This window comes from Myiozetetes cayanensis, unplaced genomic scaffold (assembly GCF_022539395.1).
Source record: "Myiozetetes cayanensis isolate MyiCay16 unplaced genomic scaffold, myiCay2020 scf2-11, whole genome shotgun sequence".
NCBI lineage: Eukaryota > Metazoa > Chordata > Aves > Passeriformes > Tyrannidae > Myiozetetes > Myiozetetes cayanensis.
Genome location: NW_026087411.1, coordinates 19,432,634 through 19,457,426, shown reverse-complemented (window position 1 = coordinate 19,457,426; position 24,793 = coordinate 19,432,634). Strand labels below are relative to the sequence as shown.

Below are 24,793 nucleotides of genomic sequence, written 5' to 3'. Positions count from 1 at the left end.
GTCTGATAAATATACAAAGATTTGTTTAGTTATTGGATTAAGTCCTTAATTTTGTGGAATTCAATTATCAGTATGAGGAGAGAGACCATATTATGGCAATAAATGTAAATTACAAATACTATTTCTTAACCGTTTTCCTTTTAATAATGAAAACTCCAATCATAAAAATATTTGTCAGCTCAAAAATTTTAGTTATCCTCTTCCATTAAAAGCATATGAAGGAATTGCATACCTTTCAGGTAGCATGATTAGGTAAATTATTTGAATTCTGTCTGGCATTGTATTCAGCATGTAAACCCATTGTAGGTAAATGGAAATTATTAATTTTCATGCTCCTGATGGAGGCTGAGCATGAATTTTAAATAATATTTGGTATCAGAAGCTGCATTTTTCTTTGGAAAATGAGTCTTTTCCCCTTTTGATATTCCCAAATCTCACTGCAGATTCAATACACTTATAAGAAGGAAATGTTAATGTGGTGCACCAGTCAGCTTTTGAACAAGAGACATTGTACACCCAGTTTGATGGTATCTGAACCACAATCCTTTTCTAAAGGGAGAAGTCTGTTCTTACACATTTAGGAAAACCATTGCGATTGGCATTGAGGTGCACATCTGAAATCCCTTGTTCTCCCTCCTCCTGTTCAGGCAGCTGCACGTGCCAGATGTGTGTAGCACCTGCCTTCTTCTCTATCTTGGTGCTTTGGACTTGACCCATTGCCTTTCTCGTGGGACTCCTGAGAGACTGTGGCACCCTCGCTTCCAAATGCTTTCATCACTCTGTGCTCCCAAAACACGGGAACAAGTTGCGTTGGGTCTGTGTGATGGCCACATGTTGTAGCAGGGAACACAAGGGCCAGCAAGCAGGAAGAGCTTTTTTAAAAGAAGGGAACCATGGATACGTAAGACTTGTCCCTTTTCAATTTTATGTTGCCTGCCAGTCTGCCTAGAGATAAAAACAGACAGTAGCTGTGCTTCCAATTAGCAATTCCTGCAGCAATTTTTGACCTGACATAAGTAACATGGCATAATATGCAATCCATGTCAAGCAACTTCATTTACTATTAGCAAACAGATACTAGGATACTGAATGATGATTCATGATCAGGACACTGGGGGAAATCTCTGTCAAATGCAATATGGCAAGTCCCACTCTATTATGCGGGTAATGCTGCAAAATCTGAGGGAATGAATTGGCAAGTTTGGAGCATAAAATAGCTGGAAAATCAGAGAGGAAAAAACCTTGGCCATGGTGACATCAGTAGGAATTCTGCCATCAGTTTCAATAGGACCAGGGTTTTACTCTGACTTTTAAAGGCAAGAGATGAAAATAATAATAATAATAATAATAATAATAGTAATAATAATAATATAATCAGAGAACTGATTATGGTAAAGGAAATTTGGCTTTTTCCTAGACCAGAAGACAAACATTGTGTCTCCTCTCTAAATCTACATTTAGATGGGCCAAAGGAATCCTGCCAAAATGATGTTGTGAAAGCAAGCCAAACATAGCTCCAGCAAGGGTAACATGGTGTCACTTCTGCCTAATGGGTGTCTCTGCATATGACTGTCAGAAAGATGCACCAGAAGTGTGCCTGTGTGAGTTGAGGACTCACAGGTAAGTGTTTCTGTGGCACTGAGTGCTTTCCAAGCCCTCCTGGGTGAGTCTCATCAGCTGTGCCAAGTGCAGGATGGAAGTAGACTTACCATAAAAAGCATTTTTGAATATTTCAGTCTTTGGAGTAGATGCTGGATTTCATGGAAGTTAGAAATTGTGTGGGAGGAACATGATAACGTGTGAGCAATTTATATTGTGTGCTGTAGTTTTGTAAACTTTTATAAGCATTTGTATAGTTTTATAGGTACTATAAGTGCCAAGATGGCTGCGGGTCTCTTTGCTAGAACAAAGGAAATCTGTGCCAAGAAGAAGGTGGAGTTTGATAAAGTAAATAATTGCCTTGTTACCTGTTAATAACCAACTATAAATGTATTCGTAATGTATGTTTTCATCTGGACAGTAACTTGTATCCAATTATGTGCTTCTTGTCATGAGACCTTGTATACAGATGCTATAAAAAGTCTGAGCTATCCTAATAAATCGGACATATTGTAGATCTCATAGGTCGTGTACTTATGTCTTGGAGCCCCTCCGCCAACAAAATTGTCAAAAGGATCAGATTAGTTATGTCCAGAGAACCCAGGCAGTTCAGGTTTTGGCTTGGATCACTTCGGTAAAATGAAAACAGTGTAAGAATTGGAAAAGGAAAAAAAGGACCACTAATTTAATTCTCAAGCAAAAAAGCTTCCCAAGAAGCTTATTTGCTGAAGTCTAAGGGAGTTGTGTTCCACAGGATCAGAACTCAACTTCAGCTTAAGGATCAAGATGGATAATTTAAAAATAATGTAACAGAAAGCCTACAATAAGGGACTGCCTTAAGAATTATAAATTAACTGGTTGTTGCCTCATAATTATTTCATTCATGAAAAGGAATAGAACAATTTCAGTTTTCAGTGCATTAAAAGAAGAGCCACTAAATTCTGCAGGAAATAATTGTGACCCTGTTCAGTTTTATCAGGTAAAAAGTGAAAATACCCTATGGCAAAAAACACAGCTCTAAACTAGTCCAAAATGCAGCTTTCAGTTCAAGATGCAGAATGGGTATTTAAAGAAAAGCTCAGACATGTGAAAGTACTCTCTCACTCTGAAGTAAAAAAGTGTCCAATTATGATAGCCTTCTTACCATTTTAGGTTTTTCCACCCCTAAAATTACAAAAATGGCTTAGAGCAGTTGTAACTCCCCTAGGGACTACATTCTTCCCAGGACATGTTTGAGCTTAGACATCTGCTGGATAATTCATGATTTTGGAAGGCTTGTTTGTTCCACAAGGGGTTATCTTCCACATCTCTCCAGCTCTGAACCAAACCCAGTGCTGTGCTGATCCTCCTCCTAGCTTGCAATGCAATTATCCTTGTATGGTGGAGCCATGCTAAACATTTTTAGTGTCATAACTTTTGCTCTTTCATTGTCAGTGTTTATTACGTTTGAGCAACGTGCTTTATCTCATCCTTGAGCAGAGCCACAGGACTCACAAGGGTCATTGTTCCTTGGCTATAAGCAAACCAAATGGCAGGTCTGCTCCTCAGCACACAGTGTAGTCCTACTATCCCTGTTGTTTCAGGACTTTCCAAATCACAGTCATGTCCAGTGCTTAGTGCTCACTTTCCCACATGGTATGTGGAAAAGGTATGCACTATAGCCAGATCTGGACATTGGAAAATATTTCCAAACCACTTTAAGCGGACACAGTTTCCTGATTTCTATCACACTCACTCTTGGCCTTGATTTCACCTGTATTCACAGGAAATAAAAGCCTTATTCAATGAGTAACCTTCAATTCTCCCTCTCCTGCCAATAGGTGTAGTCACCTTCACCTTCAGGAGTGTTAAGTGGACTTCTCATCTGAGACACTCAGGGATCATAATATACTTAACCCTGCTGGGGTTGACATGAGTGCTAAGTGTTATTCATCCTTCCTAACATCTGAAACCTAATCCTCCCATGGAAATATTGTTCCTTTTGCTTCTTGCAGCCTCCAGCTTCAGCTGGACAATTGTGCAGTGTCAGTTTGAAATTTGGGGGCCACTGACATTTAAACGGTCCCAAAGTGTTACAGACACAGCCTGAAAAGATGAAGGGTGAAGGGAAGCCTCTTGAAACAGTGTGGTTTGCTAATCCTTATAATATTAAGTTGGATATTAAGACTCTTTTATCATAGGGTTTCTGCACTGTACATCAATCCTCTCAATAACAATAGATCCTTGACATACTCCTTGTGATATTTTTATAATTTAGGTTGGGAGCTGGGTAATGACTTTTCTAAGGATTTAAAAGACAATTGGCAGTTTGGCCAATAACTGCATATTATCTTGCAAGGTGGAAAAAATACACATAGGACTTGAAATGAGGAAAAGGGTGGCAATCTACTCTTGATATTTGCTTATTGCAGACAGGCTGGCAATCTTCCTCTGTACTTTAGTCATTACCTTGTTTAGGAAAAGGGGTGCTATCCCTTTTTTTTTTTTTTAACTACATGATAATGAAAAGATGGCAGGTGAGGCAGGAAGAATACGTGGACTTTTTTTTCAGTGACAAGATTTGTCTATAAAGAATTAGGAATGGAGCTGATGATGGCTGATGGTATATATCAGTGTATAGTTGGAAAATGCTTCTGTTGGATGTATTCTAGTACACTCTAAATTCATCTTCATCTCCTTGCTTATATTCTTCAGAGCAATGTCCTTACCTTTTTCTCACATCACCTTTCCTAGAGGTTTAAAAAATAAGAAACTTCAAAAAGACACCTTTATAATTTTTCCCTGCCATTAATTCCCATCTTGACCTGCCACATGTGAAGTGCATGTCTCCTTCGTTCCTTCAGTGCACAAGTGGGGCTGGTTGGTCAAGTGGAATTGGCCCCTGCCAATCTTTCAGGGGTAGTACCCACCCTTGCCCCTGCTTTTGTGGTTGATTATATAAAGGAGAGCTTGGAACAGGTCTTCTTGGTGTAGTGGGAACTCCTGGGGTTGCAGAAGGGCTGAAGTGGAGGTCCAAGCAGGTGAAGAGCAAGTCTGCAAGTGAGGTGAGAGCATCAGCTGAGCAGTGCTAGGAGCCTGCTGGCTTACCCCATCACATCTTTCTTTTACAGTCTGCAGACCCAGCCAAGATGCCCCAGACCCTTCAGCTGTGCCGCCCTCTCTGTTCCTAATTGATGTTCACTTCTCCCTCTCCGTTCTGCTGAAGGCAAGAGTGAGATTTCCCTCTGGTGTGTGAGCACAGGGTAGGTTTCAGGAGCACGTTACTGTGGCCAGTCCACTGGGTGGTAAGACCAAGGTGGCCAAAGGATGCTTTACTTCTGGGCATGCTAAAAGGATGTTTGTGCCTTGCCTCCTCTCTGGCTGAAGCTCTGTATTCACTTTGCATTGGGATTTCTGATTAAAATAACCACTGGTACCATATTGCATAATAGGTGAAATGTGCTTAACCCATGGTTTATTTGGCAGCCATTTGCCTATGCAGTTTTATTTATGGTGTTTATTTCAAAGATTGATGGCAACTGACAGGAGGTACTGAAACAATTGATAAAGGCAACTGACATTTTGTCAGCTGTCTGGGTGACAGGAATATATTGCTTGCATTTAAACTGCTTTGAGCGAATAAATCATCATTGATGCCAAAATTCACCTTTGGCCCTTTCCAACTGGTTCTTGAAAATTGGCTGGAAAAGGTTTTTCCTTAAACAGTGAGCAACTTGCTGTAAGGAGCAGATTCTTACCCTCAGTGAAATTTCTTTGAGCAAGTATGTAAAACACTATTGAAGTAGTTGAATTCTGTCGTGGCAAAGTTGAGGACCAACAGTATTATTCTCCCCTTTGAATGCACTATAAAAAAATAACAATTTGGTGAGGACCTGTGGGGCAACTTTTAAAACTGATGAAAAGGAAGGCTCTGTGCAGTGTGTTTTAGCTATCATTTTCTCTTTGAAAAAATGCTAATAGTCTTTGGAAGGACTAAAGTCTTGCGCTTGCCAGGGCTTTCCACCTGTCTGTGATTCTCCAGCTGATGCATATTCCAATCCCACAGTGTTATGCAAGTGATCAGTTTGATGAGCTTTGTTTCTTTACTGCACCTCTAAGTCAACATAAACACCAAAATGGCAAAGTTCTCCTGTAAAAAATATTGCGTGGGCAAATGACATATGGGGTTGGCCTTATGTGGGTGGGCAAAAACTAAGGTGTGGTGAGTCTTTTTGAATGACTGTACTACCTTCAGGAAATTATCTTCTGCTGTTACAAATGTGCGGTCTTGTAGAGCTCTTAATTGCCACCATGTTTCCCAAAGGAGGCAGTGGTTTAGCCAAGGATAGGTGTGATGGAGTGCTTCTCCCCTATTCCTGCACAGCTGTATGACTCCATAAGACACTAAGGACATGATTGAAAGCGATGGGACATAGCCAAGTCCTTTATCAAACTGTTCAAATGAGGAATGAGGGAAGTCTTTTCCAGGACTTGACAATTTAGTTGCATGTGTTGGAGTTTTTTACATGATGTAAAGAACATCATTGTTGCATTAATTACCTGTATGTGCACTGACAGGGCCAGTGAACCCAGATGCTTTTCGGGATGATGTGTTGCTCAGCTACCCAGCTATTCCCTGGTATACTTTTCACTTCTTGGTGCTCTTCTTTCCATCTGAACCTGATGCTGTCATGTAGAAATAAGAAGGCAACTCTCACAAACATAAATGCAGAAAGAGACTGAATCAGTTCAGTTCCTCAGGCTAGATTTTGGGTAGGCTGCACAAAGGTAGATGAAGTTGAAAGGCCATACCCAAACACAGTCTATATCACTGCAGATTGTCACTAGGATTTGTTTGATTGTACCCAAAAAAATCCTTTGTGTTAGTGGAGCAACAACAATGAGTAACAGAAAAAGGTGTGGAGGAGAAGAGAAAGTTAATTTTGAGCTTAAATACAGCTGTTTCCATTACCACTTTTATTGCAGAGTGGTGTGGGACTATTTTAACAGTCTTGGAAATAAATTCATCCAGGATAATTAAGTTTTCCTAATTCATAAAGTCTCTACATCATGCTTAATAGCTCTGGACATGAATGCCAATAGATGTCTCCTTCTGCAGAATGTGCTCTATGAAATTTTTTCCCCGTCTCTGTCTGAAATTCCACAAATTTTCACAACTGGTATTTTTGCAGAGCTTCAGGATAAATCCCCATCTGGGTCCTGCTGTGCACCAGCACATGGAGTGTATTTATTGAAAATGGCTTGGCATTTAGACTTTTTCCATTGGCACTAATATGCACCATGCCAGGCCACATCAGGCTGTGTTACATCATGTGACTTGATGGGACTTGACATGACCTGACATAGCACAATGTATGTGTCTCCTTACATCAGAGACTAACAGAAGCACAGCTTAATAAACAGTAATAATGTACAAAATACAAAGATTTTATTGCTACCCCTGATCAGAGGCAGGTAGCACATGTTAGGTTTCTGGCACACGTTTCATTGTGAGTTTTTTGCAGTGAACTTCCATCCTGTTTTTTGTAGCCTTATGCAACTATAAATCTGCTGCTGGGTCAGAAACCACTTTTTATCATTCCGTTTTGCAAATATATTGAGAATGCAATAATGTAATAGTTCAGGCATTTTGCCACACTAAGTGATTCAGTTTATCATTCTGGCCCATAATGTTTTCATTTTGCCCTTCCTTGATCTCTTAATTTGTAGTACTGCTAAAAGTGTTATATTTAGTATGGCTTTCAACTCCTATTTTCAAAGTTTCTTTTTGCATCTCTAATGATATCCTCTATATCCTTGTAATGTAGCCAAGTTCAATACTTAATTTAAAAAGATACTTAGGTGTGGTTGAGTGACCTCTTTTGAAACTATGAGTAGCTCGTTTTGATTTCTGTAGTTTTAGTGAATGTTTTTGCACAAGCATTGCTTTGAAAAGTGAAAGTCTTAAAGAAAGCTATGCTGACGTCTCGCATGGAAATTCTCCATTGCTCTTGTGGAAGAAAATACTAGCAAGATGTAATTTCCTAGGGAAATTTGGAGGGCAAAGAAAGACAAGTCCTTCATCTCTGTAAATGAGGCAGGAATGAGGTAGGTTTTTGTCTCTGGTGGTGCAGCTGAAGGTCTGTTTGTCTTCTTCAGCTGGATTTGTCTGTTGCTCTTACATATTTTCACGACTACCAAGCACACACCAGAGACAGGAGTACATATAACATGGAGAAATGGACATTAAATAGTCCAGACATCTTCAAGGTTGCTTGTAGAGCCAGCAAGGTCAGAGTTGCAGCAGCCCCCCTGAATGTCACACCAACTTGATTTAGCTCCTGACCTGTCCATACACCTACCCCACTGTATGACTGGAGAGTGTCTTGGTGAGAGATTGCATTTCTATGTAGATGCATCTTGGTAAAACTTGAGATTCTCCTAGTACTTGAAAATGAAGCAGATATCTAAAGATGTCCTGGATGCCCACGGACAGGTTGAGATCAGTGCCTGTCTGCTGAATGTTAGAATGTCAGCATGCTAGACCAAACACTGCACTGTAAGAGTGTGGCTAGATGGCCACAAATCACAAGAGGAAGCTGATTCCAAGTTTTTTGTTCATTTGATGGTGGTATTTTTTTGGTGTGTGGTTTGTTTGTTTGTTTTAAAATATATATGTGAGATTCCTTAAGAAAATTTGACCAAAATCTTTTCTTCTAAACTAGAGATTTTGAAACACCTTCCTGGTGTTCCAGCTGTTCTGTGAACTAGCTCATCACTTCAAATGTACACCCAAGAGTATCTGTGCCCTCTGGCTTTGCCCGCTCTGAGGTTAGGTAAATTTGGGCAAGAGTGGGGTATGTTGCATGCAGTTTTTCTGTCCCCAAATTAGTTTGTCTGGAAGAAACAAGGCCTGCAGGAATATGGTGTTCACCAAGTTCTTGTGACAGGCTGGAAACAGGGTGCTGCTAAGTTTCTCATTAGCATAGCAGGACTGTGAAGGATTGTCTCACAGGGCTCCCTTTCCCACAGCTGAGGTGCTGAGAGGTGCCCAAGGTACTGAGTAATATTACTTGAATTTCAGGCTCCTTGACCAAACTGACTGCATTGTAACGAAGTCTGCAGACTGGATCATCAGCTGTGGTTAACCTCAGATGATTTGGAGAAGGTACAAGATTGCAGTAATTATATATAGGGTAACAGTCAGGTGAGTTCAAACCCTGAATATTTATCCACACCTTAATAATGACTGAGTCTTGCTAGTTATGTATGAGCTTAATCTCTGTTCAAATTCCATTCAAATTTTGTAATTTGAAGAACAAATACATGACAGCAAAAATATTACAAGAAATGCTAATTAAAAGCATGAAACCATCATTGCCACCTAGTATTTGGAGGCAAACAACTGCAAAAAGTTGAGTGATGACTATAGGTGTGGCAGTGGCAGATTAAGTACTGATGTGTGAATGAATGAATAAAAATTCTAGATGCATCTCATGAATAAAGTCTGAGGCTGTCTGAACTGCTTAAAAATATTCTTTGTATGAGTATAAAACCCAAAAATATTACCATTTTCAGTTTATGAATTTTAAATGAACCCTAAAATTAACACTTGTATCACAGGGGGAAAAATGTGTATTTCAAAGAATCAAAGGAAGAAAACGTGAAGCTGATCTTATTGACTGCTTCATAAAGAAATTGAGAAACTCACTTTACATACATTCACTTTTTGACATCTTTAAATGGTAATTTCATCTTTCAAATGTCTTTTCATTCTGTATCTTCATCTTTCTTCTTCAAAACTCCTTTCAAGCTTCTGAAGGTATTTGACTTTTCCTTAGTATCAGGCAAAATGGTTTAGAGAATTCTCAGTTATTATATGGAAGTCAGGCTTCCTCTCTTGAGTTGGGGGTGTGGAAGGGAGGAAAAACATTCAAAGTCAACTACAGCAAGATGATTTTAATCTGACAGTTTGGTTATCTGAAATTCAGTAATTTTACCCATGTGATTCTTTTAGTCCTCTTGTGCTAGCATATTCCTTATCGTACAAATAAGGTGTGGTGTAATGGGGACTTCTGAACTATTCTTCATTTTGTGAAAATTGACTGTTTCTACCTGCTTACTATTTAAGGCTGCTTCTTCTAAAATTCATTTCAAATGGGATTTGTAATCTGAGTTTTCACTCCAAATAAACTGTGGAGCTTCTAGCAACAGCCCTTTTCTTCAAAAGGTCTGGTATCCCAAAAAGCAGCAACCAGCTCTGGGAGACATCTGAGTACTGAAGCCTGCAGTAATTATGCATAAAATTTCCATTCTTCAAAATACATGTGTTGGATTTCATATTATATTCCTTTAAAATGCTTGTAACCTTCTGCATTAGATTATGATTGTTTCCTCACACTCTACTCTTCAAACTTTCACACAGAAAAGCCATATAAGTATGGAGTGGAGCAGGTAATTCAGCACTAATTTGGTTTTTCCTTTCAGAATGACTCAGATCTAACCTACCACCCTTTACACTCCAAAGGTCTTCTGTGGGTATTGCCCCACCTCAGCTGCTGCTTTAGGGTTATCTTTCTGTGCTGATTCATGGAACAAAAACCAACATTTTTCTTTGCTGTGACAGGGTAAAGGCATTTGTGATAATCAGGTCTGAGCTATTTGGTGTCAATGGACTATTTTTGGTAATTGCAATACCTGCTGCTAGAGTATACCATACCAACTGTGGAATACAGCAGAGTGGGACATGGACTTTGGAAATTTCAAGGCAGGTACTGTTGTCATCTGAAATTAGAACAGCTGCAATTATGTTGTGACAAGTGATAAGAATTTTCTATTTCAGGAAATATTTGCTTACACTTGGGATGTGTTGATCAAAAGCTCTGGGGCAAATCACAGTCTTCCTTGGGGAAGAATTTATGTCTAGACAGCAGGGTATTATTCCTCATGCCCAGCAGTGAGTACTGCAAGTTTAATATTACCCAATTTTGAATTAAAATGAATGGTTCAAGTTATAATTATTGATACACTGTTCTTTGAATAAACATTATGTTATTCCCCATCTAGAATATATCTTAACTGTAGAAACTCTACATTCTATTAATCTTAATTACCTTTACTTCACTACTTAAATCCGGGGATGGAGTTAAAATAAAAACCCTCAAGAAAACATTTACTTCTAATTGTCAAATGGCCAGTGGCTTCAATGGAGGTACAGAGTTACCCTGTGGAATGTATTGAACTGGGGAGTAAGTATCTTGTAGGGGGTTTAATGATTTTTCTTTTTTCTCCCCTAGAGTTAGCTAAAATTTTGCCTTGTCTTTTCCCAGTGTTGATGAAATGGGTTCTTCAGATCTTATGTAGCTTGGTGAACATGCGTGTGTGAAAAAAACAAAGCATAATTATTGTCTTAGAGTAACTTTTGGAAAAACCATCCTCGAATACTGTTAAGAGTAACATGTTAATTTAAAGTGAACCTTACATTGATTTCAGCATCCAATAAGAAATTGTCCCTCTATCAAAACAGGTGTCTATCTCCCTCAACTCTGACTTGACCTGTCCCAAATTGTATTTCTATCCATCAGCACACGTTCTCTCTATTGCCAACATGCCTGTCATCCTGGTGCAAGCTTGTCTGTCTTAACTCATCGTGGCTTATGGCTTCCCAAGAACACTTGTACCCATTCAGTTTGGGCAATACACATCTGTAAAACAGAAATTTTATGATGGAAGTAAGTTCATCTTTCCATTGGCTTTCATCAGTTGCAAGGACCCATCTTCTTGTGGTTTTCCAACTTCTCCAGATAAACCTTCTCTTCCTCCCTACTCTGTCTGGATGTATCATATGGTCCAGTGATGTATATTATTAGTATTCAGAATAAGTCACATTATATCCTTGCATGTTAATGTAATTTTAGGAAAGGGCTTTACAGAGTTGTGGTGTAAAGAGTGCCAAAATTGATTCCAGTCATATTAAACTTTTTTGCTCACATTTTTCTTTTCTTTTATTTAAATCCTTTGCTTTTGGGGAAAAAAACCCACCTGCTGTCTCAGTTAACAATTTCACATACCTGAAGTATAAAGCTACTGAATTTCATAAATTATTCCATCTTCTATTTTACTGATAGCATCACATTAACATAGCACTATTGTTTTTAGGGCAATGCTAATGACTGATAGAAAAAAAAAGTTCCTACAGATGCACAGAGCCTGAAGAACAGTGGCATGTGCCATTCCAGCTAGGAAAGAGAGTCTGTTTATTTTCACTGGTGATAGCAGATGTGCAGTCAACTTCCTAGGATACTAACTGTAAAGGAAAAAGCACATTTGTAAATGCTGTGAAGTGGTTTCTGATTCTTTCCAATGAACTGCAGTGGAAATGAAGGTACAGGTCTGTGAGTTGGCTGTGCTGAGGACACCCCACAGGGAGAGCATGAAGAAAAATCCAGTGAATTTACCAGTCTTTTTATGGGTTTCATCAGTGGTCATTGAGTCAACCCCTAAAACTGTGTGTTCTCTTACTGGGGAAAACCAATTTTTGAACAACACAACATGGGAATGTCAGCTTTTCACTTGCATTAATTATTCTGGTTTTGAAATTTAATAGAATAAAGTAGTCTGGGGGTTATCTATGTATCTGCTCAATCTACTTCATAATGAATTTAAAAATAATTTGAAGTGCTACAATGACAAATACTTTACCCTTGTAGAGAGACCTACCTAATATACTTTTCAAGTTTGATAAATAGAGCTTGCACATTTTGACATCAGCCTACTCCCTTGAGTGAATTTAAGTTGCATTGTATTCACTATGGGGCCATCTTCTGGTCAGTTTGCTGCTATAAATAAGCACACTATTTATAATTGTATGGAATAGAAAATGTGCATTAGAAACATTTATGATATCTACTGTAAGTGCTAATTAAATTATATGGTGAATATGTGCCTCACTGATTTAAACATGTTGAACACTTCACAATATTATAATAAATAAATTAACATATGCTCTCTTCTCCCTTGCTACCACTCTTTCTCATTATCCTGTTTAGCACCTTAATTTTAATTGACTCCTCTGCAAGCCAAACAAAAATATCAAAATTCAAACCTCCGACCAGAATTTGAAGTTTTCTGGCCACAAATATAATCTTTAGCAGTCTTTCTTTTTTTCCTGATCAGTTTGTCCCATTGCAAAAAATTCCATGTTGTATATGCAAAGCAAACAGTGACAGATCGTGATTGCTACCCCACAGCAATTATTTCCTCTTTGTAAAACCAACAGTGAATGATCTTGCAAAACTCTGAAACCAGGCTATAGATTGAGGTATTCATTTTTTTGAAGGTATTTTTTTTCCAAGTATATGCAATAGTTATAGCCTGTTCTTTCTTCATATATGTGGTCATCTGTGCAGTTTCAGCTGCATAATCAATTTTTCTGCATGAGAACTGTCTACGGGTTAGGGTGTTTATTAATAGCATTCCCCACAGTTTGCACTGGAGCCAATGCATAAAACACTTGATGGAGTCATTCCTGCCCACTCTGTGCTTTGGGTTCAGCCAATAATAACTGAAAGAAGTTTAAGATTGAGGGTAGTTATATAGACAAATGACCTGAAGATGATGATGATTATTATTGTTAATATTATTTGTAAGTACAAATGTTAATTCAGTAGTGATATTACAGGGCCCTGCCCTCAGCCCAAGAAAACACTGATAGAGCACAAATAGTAAAGTCTCACCAGTCATTGTTTAAAGAAAGGCATAAAAATAAGATTGATTCTAAACATTCAGCCCTGCTCACTAGGGATAGTATGCTGCCATTAAAGCCTGTAGGAAATACCTATGGACTGGTTTGTAGTTTGACTGAAGAATACTTTAACTACAGACTTGACAGACTTGCTGCAGGAGGCAGAAGATGGCAAAACGCTACACAGAAGGACAAGGACCATCTAGATTAGAATTTTGTGATTTCCTATGCCTTTCACCATCCATTTTCCTTGGCAGCTCTCTTGAGTACTGATCCTCGTCTCCTTGTGTCCTCCTCTTAACAGGGCTTCATTTTCTTGGCCTTATTTCCTTTCACATCTTGTTCTCTGTCTTTGGCTAAGAAGCTACAATCCAGACTGCCACCCCAACCTGTCATCTCCAGAAGAGGATTGGTCCTATTTCAGATGTCTTCCCCAGAATGTCTGAGGTCAACCGTCTTGATTGTTTCTTTCCGTCACTCACCCTGCACTGTCCTGTGCGTTGGAAAGTCTGCAAGCAACTGCCTATTATCACCATCTGACCTATCTTCTGATTGCATTGCTAAGTAATATTGGAAGAAGATTCTGCAGTGGGAAGATCCCAGGTGTGCTGCTGAAGAGTGTATAATCTCTTGGTTATAATATATAATATATATATATAATATATAATATATATTTTATATATATATAATCTCTGGTATCAGTGTATCCTAAAAGTTCTTGCCTCCAAGTATCAGTAGCACAGATTTGCTTTATGGGAAGCAGAAATGTACCATAGTCTGAAGGCAGCTGCTATCAGCAGATTTGATTGTTGCTGCAGGAACAGGAATCAAGGTGACTGCTCCATGACTAAAGGTGAAGGAGCAAAGGTCTCTGGCAGTGTATTTCCAGTCATATTTATCAGGTATGAAGTATTGGGAAGGAGGATAGGGGGGAAAGCATAGCAAAGTACTTGTCTCTTCTATAGTCCAAAGGTCCTGAATGGCCCAACCCAGATGCATTCTGGATTTTTGAGTGAACTTTCTTTGTAAGAATTAGATTTTATTGACTAAAAGTGAAAACCTTGTTATGCTGTAACAAAATATTAAGAACTACAAAGCTGTGCAGAAGGAACTCCAGATTTTTGTGTGAAAAGTCATGTTCCCTTCATCGTGAGTTTCACCCTTCCTTATAAAAGGTAAAAACTCTATTCTTATCTCATATAGGATTTTCCTGCTGTAGAGGGCAGACCTAATTTTTTTTTGGTACCTTATGGCAATCATTTTACAGGGGTAAAAAATAAATTATACTATACCTGCTTTCATTTTCCTAAGGTGTTCTATAGCTAAGGCCTAAGAAGAACCAGTGATCATATTATCATAGAATCATAAAATCAGCGGGGCTGGAAAGGACCTGAGATCATCAAGTCCAACCCTTGATCCACTACCACCACAGTTACTAGACCGTGGCACTAAGTGCCACATCCAGTCTCACCTTAAAAACCTCCAGGGACGGAGAATCCACCACTTCCCTGGGCAGCCCATTCCAATTCCTGGTTACCCTCTCTGTAAACAATTTCTTCCTAATATCCAACCTAAACTTCCCCTGGCAGAGCCTGAGACCGTGCCCTCTTGTCTTACTGATAGCTGCCTGGGAGAAGAGACCGATCCCCACCTGGCTACAACCTTCTGTCAGGTAGTTGTAGGGAGTGATGAGGTCATCCCTGAGCCTCCTCTTCTCCAGACTAAACAACCCCAGCTCCCTCAGTCCCTCCTCATATGGCTTGTGCTCAAGTCCCTTCACCAGCCTGGTTGCTCTTCTCTGGACCCACTCCAGCACCTCAATGTCCTTCCTGAACTGAGGGGTCCAGAACTGGACACAGCACTCCAGGTGCGGCCTCACCAGCACTGAGTACAGGGGAAGGATCATTTCCCTGCTCCTGCTGATCACACTGTTCCTGATGCAGGCCAGGATGCCATTGGCCGTCTTGGCCACCTGGGTATGCTGCTGGCTCATGTTCAGCCTCCTGTCGATCCAAACTTCCAGGTCCCTTTCCACCTGGCTGCTCTCCAGCCACTCTGTGCCCAGCCTGTAGCACTGCAGGGGGTTGTTGTGGCCAAAGTGCAGGATCCCTTGTCCATCCTGTAGGTGCTGTGTGATTGCACTCAGGATGATCTGCTCCATAACCTTGCCAGGCACTGAGGCCAGGCTGACAGGCCTGGAGTTTCCTGGCTTTTCCTTCCAGCTCTTTTTTTAGATTGGTGTGACATTCACCAACTTTCAGTCATCTGGGACCTCCCCAGAGAGCCAGGACTGTTGGTAAATGATGGAGAGCAGCTTGGAGAGCTCTTCCACCAGCTCACTCATCAGCCTTCGGTGGATCCCATATGGTCCCATACACTTGTGAGGATCCAGGTGGCTCAGCAGGTTGCTAACTGTTTCCTCCTTAATTACAGGGGGATTACTCACCTTCTTATCTCTGTCTAGAAGTTCCAGAAGCCAGCTGTCCTCAGGACAACCTGTCTTACTGTTGAAAACTGAGGTAAAGTTAAAATTTTGCCTTTGTCTCTCTGATTTTCTTTCTACAAGATCTAGCTATATTCCCAAACCCTTCTATATTCCTAAACTCTTCCTGAGTATCTGTTAGGCTCAATTAACACAACAGCTGTGTTCTAAAATAAACAAGAAAAAGTGGTGTACTTGCTAATGCATTAGTGAAATAATGCTGTGGAGATACAGATTGTAATAATCAAAAGCATTGGAAAATTAGGGGGATTATGGTTATTTTCCAGTGTTTGTATATTTCTTCTATTTCGCAAATAATTTTTTGTGCTCCTCCGTTTTTTGGGGTTAGATTGAGTTTTACCACTGAACGGAGTTCTGTGTTTGGGACTTCTTTCTGATTTCAAGTCCACTGTTCTTGCTTGTTGTCTCTTAATTTTTCAATGCTACTGCTAAATTGTTGTTTCTAGAAAGGATTTTTTTACTTGTTGGAAAGGCAGATCTTTGCAAGAAAGCAGTTGCCAACAGAAGCATAAGGTGAGCTTTTGGGCATTTACTGAAAAAAAATGGTGAGGTTTTATGCAGCAAAGCAGAGGAAAGGACAAATTTGTGAATATCTGAGGAATAGATGAAGTTATAAAGACATTTTTTGCAGAGTGCCTGGAGACAAACGAGAAGATGAGGAAAGAAGAGATTGAAGCTCTCAAAGCAGTGGCAGTTCTGATGTTTTTAGCTAGCACATATCTCAATAAAAACTTAGTGATATGTTTGTGTGTGTGTATGCACACATGGAGGTAATAAGTAGAGATTTAAAGTAAACAGTATTGTACAAAACAGTAGCACAGTTATTCATTGCTAGATAATAATAAAGAGAAGCATCTTTGCTTATTAAATGTTGGCGGGAAAAAAAGGAAATAAAAATGGCTATTACTTTGTGAAGGAACTTAGGAACTTGTCATTCTCTCTTTTCATGTGCAGCTACATATCCCTCCTTGAAATTTTGAGGATAGCTTGGGAAAATCTTCATGGAGGACCACTGTACACTTGTAGTGTGCTTCCTCTTCTGGTGTCCTGCAGTATGAGGCTTGGTGCTGGCATTGTTAGTACAAGAGGGGAAAAAATGGTTATAAAGCCAGGGGGGTAGGATGGACCCCAAATCTTGTGGACCTCCTATTCTTAAGATTGTAGCGACCCACCTCTGAGAAGAAACTAATATTGGCAGTGTAAACAATGTCTACAGTGAGCTAAAAGCAGTAAGGAGGAATAATCAGATAAGCAGCAGTAGCAAGGAATAAAACCAAATGAACATCAAACAAGTAGGAGCAGAGTGAAACAGATCTATGCATTGATCCCCATGACCCTTTTATATTATTTCTATTATTCCTACAAATACTTTGCAAGCAAACAAAACAGCATTGACAAGAACAAGGTTTTTCACATGTACATATGCAGCTTACAGTAGTCGTGGCATAAGCAGAGAGTGAAATAGAAACAACTCAACAGGTAGGTTGTTTCAAAAGCTAAACAGTTATTCTGTAGGTTCTTTTTTTTCTGGTTAGAATCACACAATGGTATGAAAGACATTTTTTTAAAAAAAAGCTATGTTTATGAATTTCATGCTCCTACATCAAGAGTGCCCTAAACTATGATACTAGTAAGTTGCAGTGGGTCCATCTCAAACACTGTGTTTGAATTATTGTTTTCTTCTGGGATCCAGAGGCCTCTTAACTAGAACAATGTACTTCACATTGTTCTATAAATAGTTGTCCACGACCCAGTGGAAAAATCCTGATTTACACCAATTAATCCCTGATGAATGTAATTTAGGGACACTTGTCCATAAGTGTTTAGGGGCCCTATCTGCTAATAGAAGTAAATATGAATCATAAAGAAATCAGATCTTCAGTTGAACAAAATCATATGGAGTTCCAAAACTGGAAAAAAAATGTGAAATTACAGTGTTCAGTATTTAATTTACAGTCTGGTTTTAATAAGACAGTGTTGTCTTTATCTTGCATACCTGCATGGAAGTCCCAAATGTTCAAAACAATAGAAGGAAATTGTTGCAGAGTGATTTCCATGCTGATATCTCCATTTCCCCTGAACCTAGCTGAAAATATATCGATGGATATTGCTACATTTTTCACCTCCTCCAAAGTAGAGAAATTCTGCAGTCCTCTCTTGTTTCAGATTCTGAATGACACAGTGCCCACTGCTATAGTGCCTGAGCCTTGCAGCAGTGTGTTGAGAGATGTCACTGATGCCTGTTACATGTTTCATCCTCTTTTCTCTGCTTGCCTGGGTTTTATTAGATTTCTGTATGGTATACATATGTCCAATTCATTAAGGCAGGTCGAAATAATGGTTTTCTCTTGGAAGTCTGCAGAAAATGTTGAAGCCTGTGATAGAGTCGAAAGTGTTGATGCTGCAGGGTTGTACTTCATAGCCTTGTAAAGCCCCTAAAGGAAATCTGCCTCCTGCACAAATGAGATTTACCCTTTGCAAAGACAGTTCCTCTGTGCTTGAGGACTGGCAGTGCCTGTGATCCTCCTCTCAAGTTTTACATGCTACCACCACTCCTGGATATCTTTCTACATGAGCCCCTATTTGCATCCATGGCCTAATGAATCTCAAATCTTCATATTATACCTTGCAAGTGCTGAGATGGTGGAGGATGACTGCTGCAGGGTATAATTTCCTCTGGATATGTAAAACAGGTGAGCAGCCTCCAGCCAGGTTGAAAATTTACTGCAAAAAATCTTCAGCAATGAGAACAGTTACTTGTTCCTTGTGCTGGAGACGTTTGCTGCCATGATCAATTACTTCTTATTTCTAGAAATATCCCACCGTTTTTGGTAAAAATTGTGAAAAGTGATCTTTTTGATGTGTTACATGTAGAAACAAAAGAAAACACAAAATGGAACATTCTTTCTAGTTTCAGCAACATCATGAAGAGCACTGAGTACTGTTTTCATGTTTTATAGTCTATATAAACTCAGTATAGCCCAAGACTTTCTATCTTACCATGTAAAAATTATAATATATATGAAAACATTTATTCATTTATTTGAAAGAGAAAGTATTTTGGAGCAGGTTTCATAGATCACCTTGATTCAGTCCTAACTATGTTCATTTAAAAATGTTTGCTGCGCTGGCCATTTCAGCTTCTTACAGTCTGAGTTTGCCTGCTGTGGATATGGCTCTCGTTGCATGGATCATTGAACAAAGAACAGATATGCCCTTCATTGCTCTCCTCTAATAATCGGTAGGGAAGTTGAAATTTTTGTTTCCCTGTAATAAGGTTCTCAAAAAAACAAACAAGTAAATATGCAAAAAAACCCCACCTTCTTTGGAGTTCATGGGAATGGATGCTCTCTCTGAATTATCTTGCTGACCTGTTCTCATTGTAAGTGCTTACAATTTGAGTCCCATGGTGTTTGATCATGGAATGGGCTCACATTTAAAATTTGCATCTCTGCTATTTTCACTTGCTTATCACTGGGTGTTTACATTCATCCACTTGAAATCTGCAGACTCCAATTTTCATGCCTAAGAAAGGAAAGTGCGTGCAAAAGCAAGGTTAGTGCTCATGCACATCTAAACTTATGAATGTCAAAAACCTCTTATGCTTCTTTTTGCATCCAGTATTGATTCTTTCCTTCAAAACCTTCATATAGGCGTGGTGGCTCTGATGGCACTATCTCAAACAGCAAACATTACTTAATAGCTCAAATGAAATCTCATCAAGCAACTGATCCCTAAAAGGTGTCTTCCCTGCTAAGTGCATGAAAAAATAATCCAGTTGTAAATCAAACAAATTAGTTGCCATCTATTCTTTTTGATGTTATTGTGCTATTGATAAATATAAAATCCTCAAGAACTGGCATGTCATTCTAAGTGTGTGTTTCGCATTCAAAAGAGAAGTACTCCTGTCTTATTTCAAATAATTAAAAAGTTTGCTTTTATGGGTATCTTTGTGGTGTTCTGCACCCGTGTATGAGTGACATAAGGCACCATGTTGCTCATTCAGATCCATATGTCCCTGGCCTCTTCTGTAACTAATGTCTTTGTAAAACTAAACGTATCTGCTAAAAAAAAAATTATCAGATATGACAAATAAAACCATGCTCTGAGATCAGATGAGAAATCACTGATGCAGCCATCAGTAGGCAGCCTATGTTTCTACCCCTCATGTCCCTTCCCTGTTCAGGTAACAAGGCAGTTCAGCTCATGTTGCAGTGAATTCTAACAATATTTCTATGGCTTCAGAGTGAGGCATTTTCAGTAGCTTTAGAGTCAGAAGATCCAATATGGAGTTAGAATTTGTCTGGATGGGCAAGTGCAGAATTCATCTGCCAGCAGTGAATTCAGGTTGATGGTAGGTTTTGCCTTTGAGGACACTCTCAAAGCTCTCACCCTCCAGGGATATATGACTTATCTTTCTTAGCTTTAGCAACAGTCTCTAAAGCCACATCAGTTTGAGCTACGTAGACCATTTCTTTTTACACCTGAGGACCAAAAGAGATTTTTCCTTACAGCAGTTCAATGGCTTATTAAATGGTTACCAGTGGGAATTTTAAAGTGTCATTCCAGACTCAAGTTACTAAATGAGTTTATACTTAGTTATTGGTTCTTTCATAACCCCATTCTGGCTGGGCCAGATCTTGTCATTGTCCTGTACGTGTTGTGTGATGGCACTCAAGGTGATCTGCTCCTTGACTTTCCCCAGCACTGAATTCAGGCTGACAGACCTGTAGTTCCCTGGATTCCCCTTCCAGCCCTTCTTGTAGATGGGAGTCACATTTGCTAACTTTTAATCACCTGGTTCCCCCCAGTTAGCCAGGACTGCTGATAAGTGATTGAGAATGGCTTGATGAGCTCTTCTGCCAGCTCCCTCAGTACTCCTGGGTGGATCCCACCCAACCCTTTAGACTTGGATGTGTCTAAGTGGCATAGAAGGTTTCTGACCATTGCCTCTTGGATTATGGGGGCTTCATTTTGCTCCCCATCCCCATCTTCCAGCTCAGGGGCCTGGGTACCTGAAGACCAACTGGTCTATTAAAGACTGAGGCAAAGAAGGCATTAAATGCCTCAGCCTTTTCTTCATCCTTTGTCACTGTGAGATTAGCTCAGTTGGTTAAAGTACAGTGCTAATAAAACCAAAGTTGTGGGTTCAATCTCTGTATGGGCCATTCACTTAGGAGTTGGACTTGATGATCCTTGCGCATCCCTTACAACTCAGAATAATCTGTGAAATAAGTGGGAGTAATTGAGATGGAGTGCTTTTTACTTGTTACATAATGAATCCAGTATGTAGGCATATTATGTAGAGGGAAAAACTTTTGTTTAAGGGACACCTTTTCTGTGTCTGTGCCACAGCATAAAGTGGTGTTCAAATAAGCCTTTTGCATAGTCCTGCTATCTGCCTAGCTAGAGCTATAGCAATGAGGGGGCCACCTTGGGAAAGAGGGTTGCCACTCTGAGCCCAGTGTGTCCCTGTGTGAACTAGTTCCTTTCTCATGCTGCCCCTTGCAGCAGTGAAGCACAAGAAGTTAATGTCATGCTGGCTGTAACTACAGCTCTTCCATACCCAGCCAGCCTTGTGACAGCAAGCTATTAACCAGGATGTTTGGTTACTAGAGGAGAGAAAGCCGGCAAAAGCAGCTTTCACATGATGCTATGCCTGGAAGCAGAGTGGGAATGTGCTCTTTGCAAAGACAGTCTTCTGGTTCAAAAGCAGAAGTAGGAAGAAAACTCAGGAGACTGCAAAATTTTGAAGGCTAAGTGCAGTAAGAGAATGAACAAATATGCAGTCAAATATTCCCTACAGGGCTTATGCATTACACTGGCTCACAGGCAGAGACTGGGATTTTTTTACCCAGTTCAGAAAGCCAATACTGTGGTAGAACCCCCAGAGCCCAAGTACAAGAAGGAGTTCAGGAGTACGTGTTGATACCTGCTCCCAGTTTTCTTTCCAGGCAAAGTAGGGAGTTGATGTAGTGATGGCTTTGACCTTCTCCCTCTTCCATTCCCCTTGCTGTGCAAAGTCTTGGTCACTGTTTAACAGCTTCAACTCATGCACAAGTGGTGCAAGGGCCAGTGCTCAGACTGCCTCCTGTAGAGATGTGCAAAAACATATCCTTCCTCCACAGCTACTCCTTTCGGTCTCATAGCATCTGTAATCTGGCCCTGATTATGCATGGATTATTGTACACATCTGTTGTGGTTAAACTCCATCAGGTAACTCAGCCACAAACACCTTCTCCCTCACTTCCCTCTGGTGGAATGGGGGAGAGAATCATAAGGGTAAAGGTAAGCAAATTTGTCAGTTGAGATAAGAACAGTTGAATAATTGAAATAAAATAAAATAACAAAAAGAGACAGAAACAAAATTAAAGAAAAACAAGTGATGCAAATGAAAAATAATTGCTCACCACCAGCTGGCCAATGCCCAACCTGTTCCCAAACAGCAGCTTTCACTCCCACTTTGTGGGCTGAGCATGGTGTCATATGGTATGGAATATCCTTTGGCCAGTTGGAGTCAGTTGTTCCAGCTGTGTCCCCTCCCATCATTTTGTGCATCCCCAGACTGCTCGCTGGTAAGCTTAAAAGACCTTGACTTAGTTTAAGAACTGATCAGTAACAACTAAAACTTGTTATCAGCATTACTGACAACCAAAATCCAAGCCACAGTACTATTCATATTAAGAAGCAAATTAACTCTCTTCCAGCTGAAACCAGAACACTATCCTTTAACACCAAGAGTAGGGACAGGAAAATGGTAGCACATTTTAATCATGGAAGGCTCAATAATAAGACTCTCTCCAATTGACATCACTCTAAAATTTTAATAAGGTGCAATGTAATTATCCACTTGGCCTTTATCCAGACCTAGTGCCTGTGTTCTAGCAAAGAGAATTTATGTAATACTGCTAGTGATTAGTGATCCCAGCTCTAAACCTGAGCCCTGGGTTTTGCTTGTTGCTCAGCAGCTCTTCCTGAACTGCTCTTGCTGGTGACTGTCAGGGAGACATTCAATCCAAGAACGTGAGAAGCAGTAAAGGTACATATGAAATGATGCACCCAGCTACAGATCCTATGGGTTTTGGATCCATTGTGGCTTTTGCTATGCTGAATGCTGCGGGTCAGAGAGAATTTGAGAGGCTTTTGCCCTGGAAATATTATGACCAAGGACATAATGACTGAACTTTCTTGGGAAAAAGCTTAGGGTTTTTTTTAAACTTTACTTTTTTCTCCTCTCTCCCAACCTGCTGTACATTCTTCACCAATAGTTCAACTGAAAGACAGAGCAAACAAAGCAAAACCCAAAAGGTCTAAGCTTTTATGGTTCTTTTACTGTAGCAATTAAATTACTACAGCACTGTATCATCCCAGATGATATCAACATTGAGACTATGGTGTGAACCTTTCTTTTGGGAGCAAAACTAGAAATATAAATTTTGATGAGGGAAGAGTTCAAGTCATCATTATCTGTCCATTTTCACAGGTCTTCCTAGTTTAAGGGATCCTGGCATTTGCTACTTAGAATGTTCTCTGAAAACAATAAACCAAAAGAATGATAAAAGCAAAACCTCTCTAAGCAAATAACTGGCTGTTATGAAAAGAGTTTGTTCCATTTACGATCTAAGTGTATTTTTCGCTGCTATTACTTTTTCTATTAATTTTTTTTTCAAGCAAGAAAGGGTTCCTCACTACAGCTCTTCCCTTGAACAAGTATTTTCCCGTACATAAATATATTGAAAATCTCAACAAGAGTGTAATAGCACTGAATAATGCACAAAAGGACAGTACCAATAAGATCCTTATCCCTGGTTAAGTTTTTGGGTACTAATTCATTATGAATAAAAAGTAAAAACAAGGAATGCTGGGTTTTACCACCTGCCTATCAGTTTTTCCATCAATCATCAAATTCTTGTTTGTGTTCTGAGTTATAACCCACAGGTAGGGAACTGACTTAAGCATGATCTGTGATGCAAAATAAGAGGAATTCACCTTAAATCGTCATGTACCAAACATACCTGCTAGGCTTAGGGCACAGCCTAAACCAATTAAGCACTGGTTTCTGCAGCTCTAGCACCTTATCACAGCACTTTGCAGTCTAACAGCTGTGATTGCCCAGAGCTGCAACACCTAAGGTCTCTTCACACTTAAACACTCCTCTCTCAAGTCATGTCCTCCTGGCATCAGGAGGACTTGAAATGGAATGCGCTAAATCAAAAATATTTGTCCCCTATATGTCTCATCATTTTCAAGTTTTGGAATTGTCTAAGCATTTACTAGATCTTATGGTTTGGTAAGAAAATTCTGGGTGAAAATAAGTTTTTTCCTGCCTTTTTGCTTTTTAACATCAGGTTCTCTTCATGCTTTGCTTTTCATCTGGGAAAATCACACTGGTTTATTTTCATTTCTGAGACAGCTTACTCAGTGACGATGTGTTTTGTTTTTGTCTTTCTCCCTTCATCTTTAAAAATATTTATGTTACAAGCATTTTTGGACATATGCCTTAATTGTATTGTATAAATAACAAGACTTCTCACAGAGAGGAAAACATAATGCAGAGTTAATGTACTTGCATATTTTCACCTCAGGGCTACATTTGATCCACGCTGTTGTGATAGCCACACTGGGCTCACCAGCTAAATGAATCTCTTCCTCCTGATATGCGAAATCCTTGTTAGTCATTTCAAGATATAGCAAATACCAGCCATGATTGTGCAAGAAATACATATTGCTTCAACATTACTGGTGTGTGCTGCTCGGTCATAACAATCTGCATAACCTTTGAGAAAAGTAATATTGAGGAAGCATCAAGAGCAGAGAATCAGCAAAGGAGTGAGTAATAGCCAAGAACACTCACAGTTCCCACTGAGGGATTTCTCAGGGATGAGCTGTGCTTGGGGATATGGAGGAAAAGCAGCACAGAGAATCATGGCTGTGAAGACATAGGGAGAGCAGATCTGAGATAGTCTGTA

The 24,793-nt window shown here is 39.6% G+C and overlaps 1 protein-coding gene across 1 annotated transcript in view; it reads left to right on the top strand.

The window, feature by feature from the left end:
* Positions 1–1,616: 1,616 nt before the first annotated feature.
* FSHR (follicle stimulating hormone receptor) overlaps positions 1,617–24,793 on the top strand; it is a 163,990-nt gene continuing 140,813 nt past the window's right edge. The window contains exon 1 of the mRNA XM_050316701.1: positions 1,617–1,620. The gene's annotated coding sequence lies outside the window, so the exon portion shown is untranslated. The remainder of the gene's footprint in view (positions 1,621–24,793) is intronic.